Here is a 7289-nt window from a genome sequence, read left to right on the forward strand (position 1 = left end):
TTGCAGTTCAAACGACTTTGCAGTCTGATGCATTAACCCACAGCAGCACACCAGGACTCCTACTATCATATAAATAAGGATAAATAAAATTGATTTAGGGGTATGTTCATATATATCTAAAAATTACTTTGTCTCATAGTCACAGAAACTTTCCAGTAAGAATGCACATTTTATCAAGCCTGAAAGAATGACTACCAAAATTAAACAAAAAATATGAAATGTTGGACTGAAAAAAATACTATTTAAAATATTAAGGAGACAAACATAATAGCAGAAGATATTATTGTAAGTAGCTTTATATGCTTTTTTTTAAGGTATCAAAAGTTTTAGATATTATTTCATACTTTTGAGAAAGCATTGCAGATTAGCTCATTCTTTAATTTAAAAGAAAAATGAGATACAAAATTGATACAAACCATTACAGATTATACATCTTATCACAATTGCTTCTCAAGGATACCCAAAAATATAACTAGTATGTTCCATCAAATTCAAGCAAATAGTATCCTAATCTATCTCAGGGGAAAATATCTTATCTTTCCATTCTAAATTGTACAATCCTATGTCTTAGTGGTTACGAATCGGGCTGCTAATCTCACAGTCAGCAGTTCGGAACTACCAGCTGTTCTGCGTGAGACAGATGAGGCTTTCTACTCCCGTAAAGATTTACAGCCTCAGAAACCCTGTACAGGGTCGCTATGAGTCAGAACCGACTCCATGGAACATAACAACATATAGCAAGAATACATGCATTGAAATCTTAATGGTAATTTTAAAAGTTCAATTCCCTAGATAATAGAAATAAGTATTTTTGTTTTATTTTCCTCTTATATTTTTGTTTTATTTTGCTGAAAATACAATCAGAATTCCAAACTGAGGTAAAAGGAACTTGAATTTTAGGAATTCTCTCAGTCCTCCTGGGACAAAGATTCAGGATGTTGAGTTAGCAGGATTCTGAAACAGAGGTTTCTGATGTTAGAGAAAGATTGAGTAGAATGATAATCTCTCCTTTTGTAGTTGTTAAGTGCCTTTGAGTTGATTTCAACCCATAGCGACCCCGCATAGGGTGTCCGAGGAGCAGCTGGTGAGCTTGAACCACTGACCTTGCAGTTCAAACGGCTTTGCAGTCTGAGGCATTAGCCCACAGCGCTACACCAGGACTCCATCCTGAAATAAGTCTTCACCATTGCTACTACTTGTGGCTTCTAACAATAGTTTTCTTTCTTCTCTGTTGCTTATAATCTCAGTTTATTCCTTTTACTTTTTTCCTCTGAAACAATCACACTGCCCTTTGAGGTGGAATTTTAAGAGCTGTCACAACAGTGATGATATAAATGGTTTGTACTTAACAAATAACTTAAAAGTTGGCAGTTTGAACCCATTCAGTGACACCATAGAAGAAAATTCAAGTGACCTGCTTCCATAAAATGTACTGGCAAGAACATCCTATGGAGAAGTTCTATTTTATCACACATGGGCTCACCATTAGAATTTGATTTAGCAGCAATGAACTCTCTGGTGGTCTTATAACCCTCTCTTATTTTCTAAGGCACTGGTTTTATTTTATTTTATTTTAATTAGAGGAGCAAAAGCATATTATTAAAGATTAGAGGAGCTCAACAAACCTCTAAAGAAAAGAGGCATGAGATAGCAAAAGTGATTAAGAGACATTATTACTGGAATTAAGCAAAAACATTTTTGAATTTGGAACAAGAGGTGCTAAAAGTTCACATTTCTTTTTCCCCACTTTGTCACTGCCAGGCTCCCCTTTGTAAATGCTGTACTAGATTAATAATAGGACAAAGAAGGAACTGAGATAATGGCTAAGGGGTGTCTAGGTAGCAAAGGGGAATCATCAAAAAGAGGGATGAGAATCAGCCCAAGGAAAACTGGAGAAGGCAGATCATATGCCCCATGAGGGAGTTCTTCACAGGTCATTTGTACACAACACATTGTGTAAGAGACTGTTAGAATGACTTGACACTTTATTACCTAGAAAATTACAGTGTTAGAGTATATTATCTGAAGTTTTACAATATAATAATAGAAATTATGTGAGTTTTTCATTAAATGGGGGGGGGGGCAAATTCCCTTAAGTGAAAATGTTTTGCTCAATGCTGCTAGGTCAGAAATATTATTTATATTTTTTGCAGTGGGTTAGGACTGAATGAGCCTTGTGAGACAATTTAATATAACTTACTAATTTTAAAGTTGATGAATTTTAAGGACTAGTAAGGAAAACTATTTACCAGAGGCCAGAGATAGAAAGAAAATGGATGATTCCTCACCTGTCTTTAATTTTGGAAACAATTTAAGAACAGAAAACTTCAGACCATTCTGAATTAGTTTATTATCATATAGAATGCAGTATAGTTTGCAAAATAATAATGTTAAAATAGGATATTCCAGTTTCCTCAATTCTAATGATGCCTTCCTTTTCTAGAGGTAAATCAGGTGTTTCCTTCCAACCTTTGTTTTTAAATTTTTAATTTACTATCTGTGCACATATTATCTATTATCTATCTATGAACACATAACTGACATTAACACATACTCTGCTAATTATTTTGCAACATGCTGCTTTCAATCAATGTTGTTTTTAAAGATCAAAACATATATAATTATAGAATGGATACAGCATTGTACCTTTTGTTCTTTGCTTTATTCCCCCCTTCTTTTTTGTCTACTACTGGGGAGATCAAGTTTTTAAAATTTTGCCTTATAATAATTTGGATTGTTGTTGTTGTTAAGTGCTGTTGAGTCAATTCTGACCAATAATGAACCTGTACATGGTTTCTAAGGACCAGCCGGTGGGTTTGCACCACTGACCTTGTGGTCCTCAGTTCAGTGATAAGCCTTTGTATACTATGATGGTTTCTATTATATGCTTTAAACACGCAAATTGAGTTCACATGTTCCAATAAAATTTAACAATATATGAATATCTATAACTTGTCCCATACAGTATTGGTATATTTAATGGCTTATATCCCTTTTAATAAACTTGGACTTTATTTATGTATTGCAATCTAAATTTTAATTTTCCATTTTAGTGTTAGTCAATATTTTAGCCCAACATTGTTTTAACCATTCCCTCAAACATTCTCCTTATTGTTTTTAAGTCAATAATTTTGTACTTTTTAATTTTTTTAGGAATCACTGAGAATTTATGGTTTCTCCTTGGCATCTTGAATTATCTTTCCAGAATCTACAACTTGATATGCAAATCTGAACATCTGCCCCACCCCAGTCTGTCTTTCTCATTGATTCCTTCCACCTCTTGCTTTTGTTTCAGAGCACTGCCAATCATTGCTCTCTTGCCACAGCATTTCCTCCTAAAAGTTTCAGGTCTTGATGAAGATTTGATTATTGACAGAGTTCTGCAGAGCAATACACATTTAAAGCAACATAGTTGGCCACCCACCACATTTGACCTGGTGGCTGTTTGTTTCCTATCCACTGTCCATTGTAATCAAGTCAATTTCAACTCATAGTGACCCTACAGGACAGAATAGAATTGTTCCCTAGGGCTTTCAAATCTGTAAATCTTCCAGGAAGCAGATTTCCTCATCTTGTTCCTAGTGACTGGTGGATTTGAACAGTCAACCTTTTGGTTTAACAGTCCAATGCTTAACTCACTTTTCCACCAGGGCTTTTCTACCCTAGTCAAGATACCCAGGGCAACACATTTGTTTGCTATGCAATGCATCCGTGGACCCTGTTTATATTGGCAATTATTGAGGCACTTACTGAATTGTTTTGAACTGATGGGAAACTCTGGTGTTCAGGTGGCTTTAAAAAAAATCTTTAGAATATGTGCCCAGCACTTATGACTTGGACACCAAGTTATATATCTTCTTCCTTGCTCTAACAAAGACTATCAAATACAGAATTATTTTGGTCTCATTTATAGTTCAGCTTGCAATTTGGTAATGGTTTCAGCCTCTTGGAAGTTCTAGTATTTACTAAGATGATCACCAAGGGAGGCATGATGGATTGTAGCACAGGATCCCACTGGATTGTCTACCATGTCAACTGCTTGGAGACTCATTTAGTGCCTTCCCTAGCAAGGTAAAATTGATCCTGGAAGAATATTCACTAATGGCATTGACCACACCTGCAAGACTGTTGTCATTTCGGACACAGATGTGGCATAAACACTCTTGTTCTTTGATGGATACTCTGCTGCCTTTCACTGAACCCTCCACAGTCAGTCAGCTTATAAAGGTCGTGGATTCCTGAATACTGGACTCGGGAGGAAACTGAAGAAGGACACATCGTATAGGACTTTGGGCAAGACCACCTTGGGCTTGCCTTTGTAGGGGTTGCTGAGGCTGTACAGCTTCATGGTACCAGCACTTTCAGACTGTCTAGCCACTGCAGGACCACTCACAGGAAGCAGTCTAGCTGCTGCCACACTGGCCTCTCAGGCGTTGGCTTCATCCATGTCAATACATTTTATATTTGATCTACATATTTTATCAATTCTGAGCTGATGTTTGTGACTTGCAATCCATTATTTTCTTTTAGGTTTATTTTTCTTTCAGCTGAAGAATACTTTTTTGTATAGTAAAGTTTTGTTGCTGGTAATTTCTTGTTGTTCCTACATCTGAAAAAAATGTCAAGTCCCTTTCAAATGCCTCTAATATCTTGTTTTCTTAGTTGTTATTACAGATAGTCCCAGTTTAACTGGAGTTCTATTCTGATGAACTCCAAGTTGTTCTGACATAAGCCAGATGTCTTTTTTTTTTTTTTTTTTCCAGGTTTCATTATTATTTCCTTTTATAATCAGCTCTTTATAAATATGATTTTTATTTGTGTTTGGAAGCATTACATCTGAGAATGATAACAACAGCAAATTATGGCTCTTACATTGTATGCTGTTGTTAAGGGCTGCCCAGTCAGTTCTGACTCATAGTGACCCTGTATAGGGTTTCCAAAGAGCAGCTTGTGAGTCTGAACCACTGACCTTGCAGTCCAGTGTTAACCTATTGTGCCACACCAGGACTCTACATTATATGTAGTATATATTATTAATGATAAGCTGTGTAAACAAAACATCTCCCAAACCCAGACAGTTGTAAGTGCAGGTTGTCATAACTCAGATATGTTTTGAGACTACCTGTACTTTTGCATAACGTCACTGGGTTTCCTATTTTCTCCTTAGCTTTATAATATTTTAATGTTGATTTATATTGCTCTGGTGTGACTATCTTCCTTGATATTACTGAGAACATCAGTTTGGGACCAGGTTTTGTTAATTTCTTCTTTGGCAAAGTCTGCACTTTGTGAATTTAGGTCACACATGTGTGTCTTATAAGGCTAGAAATCAGTTTTTCCTTTTGATTCTATATTCACAGCCTTGGGCCAACAGGCTGAAGTTTCCCATTGGGACTTCTTTGATCCTGTAACTGGATTTATAAAGGAAGCTCAGGTTCAGTCCCTGGTATATACAAGAGGCCAATGGTCTTCATTTCCATCCCAAGCAGAATTAAACACAGTCCCCTAAGGCTTATATAAGGACAGCTTCATACCCGTGAGCTACATGAGTTGACTCCTAGGTTCTGCTATAAATTTCTTCTTAATTCCTGGCACCTGGAGATTTCTTTTTCTTATTTTTAATTGTGGTGCTGTACGATAAGCACTGGACTGCTAACAGCAAGATCAATGGTTCAAACCCACCAGCTATTCCCCAGAAACCCTAGACAGGGTTGCTAGGAATAAGAATAGATGAGACAGCATATAACAACAACAATAATCACATTTTCGATCTAATATTTCTATGTGAGAGGAGTAGGAATGTTTGTTTCCCCTCTCAGTTTCATCATCTTGACCAGAAATTCTCTAGTGCACTTTCCATAACCCCAGGTAATCAAAATCACTAATTATGTATTGCATGTCTCTTGTGTTTACACCACTATTATTGTTGTTGTTAATTGCTGTCCAGTTGGCTCTGATTGATGGATACTCCAAATATAACAGTACAAAACACCGCCTTGGTGTGTGCCATCTTCGTGATTGCCTGCACACTTGAGTTCATGTTGTCTTCCAATTTACAGAACTCATCTTTCAGCACTATACTGGAGAATATTCTGTTGTGATGTAAAGGTTTTAATTGCCTGACTTTTGAAACTAGATTGACAAGCTTTTCTTCCTAGTCTGTCAGTCTGGAAACTTAGCTGAAACCTATTCACTATGGGTGATTGTACTGGCATTTGAAATACCAATGGCATAACTGCTTCCATTATCATAGCAACATGCAAGCCACCACAGCACAACAGACTGACAGATAGTTAGTTGTTACATCACTAGAATCTGTGAAATGTGAAGAGAAAGTTTTCTGTTCCTCTTCAATGAGCTTTTGATCTAAAATTGACTTAAATGAGATGAACATTTAAATAATAACAAAATAAATGAATCAGTGCTGAAATAAGATCAGTGTGTATTCAGCGTGTATTCGGGGGAGTGCATCAATTAGTATGAATGACATGAGGATGTCTCATGGAAGAGTTAAAACTTGAACTTTATATAAACAGTGAGAGACTTAGGGAAATTATAGAATTAGAAGTGTCTCCAGGCAAAAGAAAAAGGATATGATATGGAAATGAGGAGAAGCACAGTATATGGAGGGGATGGTGATTATTAATAAATACATCATCTTTAGCAGATAGAGTAGAGGGCAAATTACCTGAACAAGATTCAGAAGTACTTTATTTCAAGGTTTGAACTTTATTTATTGAGGATATTTTTAGTCAGAATGTTAAATGGTAAAATTGTAGATCTGAGAAGGTAAATTTGGCAATGTTCTACATAACGGGATGGGGAAATGAAGCAAGAAGGCCAAAGCAATAACTTAATTGTAAAGGGCTGAAAGCTCTGATTAGTAAATTGGTAATGAAAATATAAAAGAAAGGGCAAATTGACAGAGGCAATCCAAAGTATTTATACCCAGTTCTTATCACAAAGGGATTGGGAGATGTCTTAGAGAAAAAAAAAAAAAAAGAGAGAGAGAATTTAAAAAAGAGTGGGGAAGGCAAGAGTTATTGCTTTTATGTAATATGGTTCTTGGCAGGTAATGCAGATATAAAGATATAGACATTGTGCTCCTCAAAGAAGTTATATCTTTTTCTAGTCCTAAATTCTGAACAACAAAAACTCCTCTTAAATTCATGTTCACCAGTGGTTTTCAACTGAGGGAAATTTTGTCCCCTGTGGAACATCTGTCACTGTCCAAAGATACATTTGATTATCGTGACTGGAGAGAAGGCAACACTACTGTCATCTAGTAG

General features: G+C 36.1%; 1 protein-coding gene and 1 pseudogene across 1 annotated transcript in view; both read right to left on the reverse strand.

Moving 5' to 3' along the window:
- The window catches only part of KHDRBS2 (KH domain containing, RNA binding, signal transduction associated 2), an 864427-nt gene that overhangs the window by 351618 nt on the left and 505520 nt on the right, over window positions 1-7289 (reverse strand). The gene's annotated exons all lie outside the window — the stretch shown is intronic.
- On the reverse strand, window positions 3795-4348 carry LOC102823028 (annotated as a pseudogene).

This window comes from Chrysochloris asiatica, unplaced genomic scaffold (assembly GCF_000296735.1).
Source record: "Chrysochloris asiatica unplaced genomic scaffold, ChrAsi1.0 scaffold00019, whole genome shotgun sequence".
NCBI lineage: Eukaryota > Metazoa > Chordata > Mammalia > Afrosoricida > Chrysochloridae > Chrysochloris > Chrysochloris asiatica.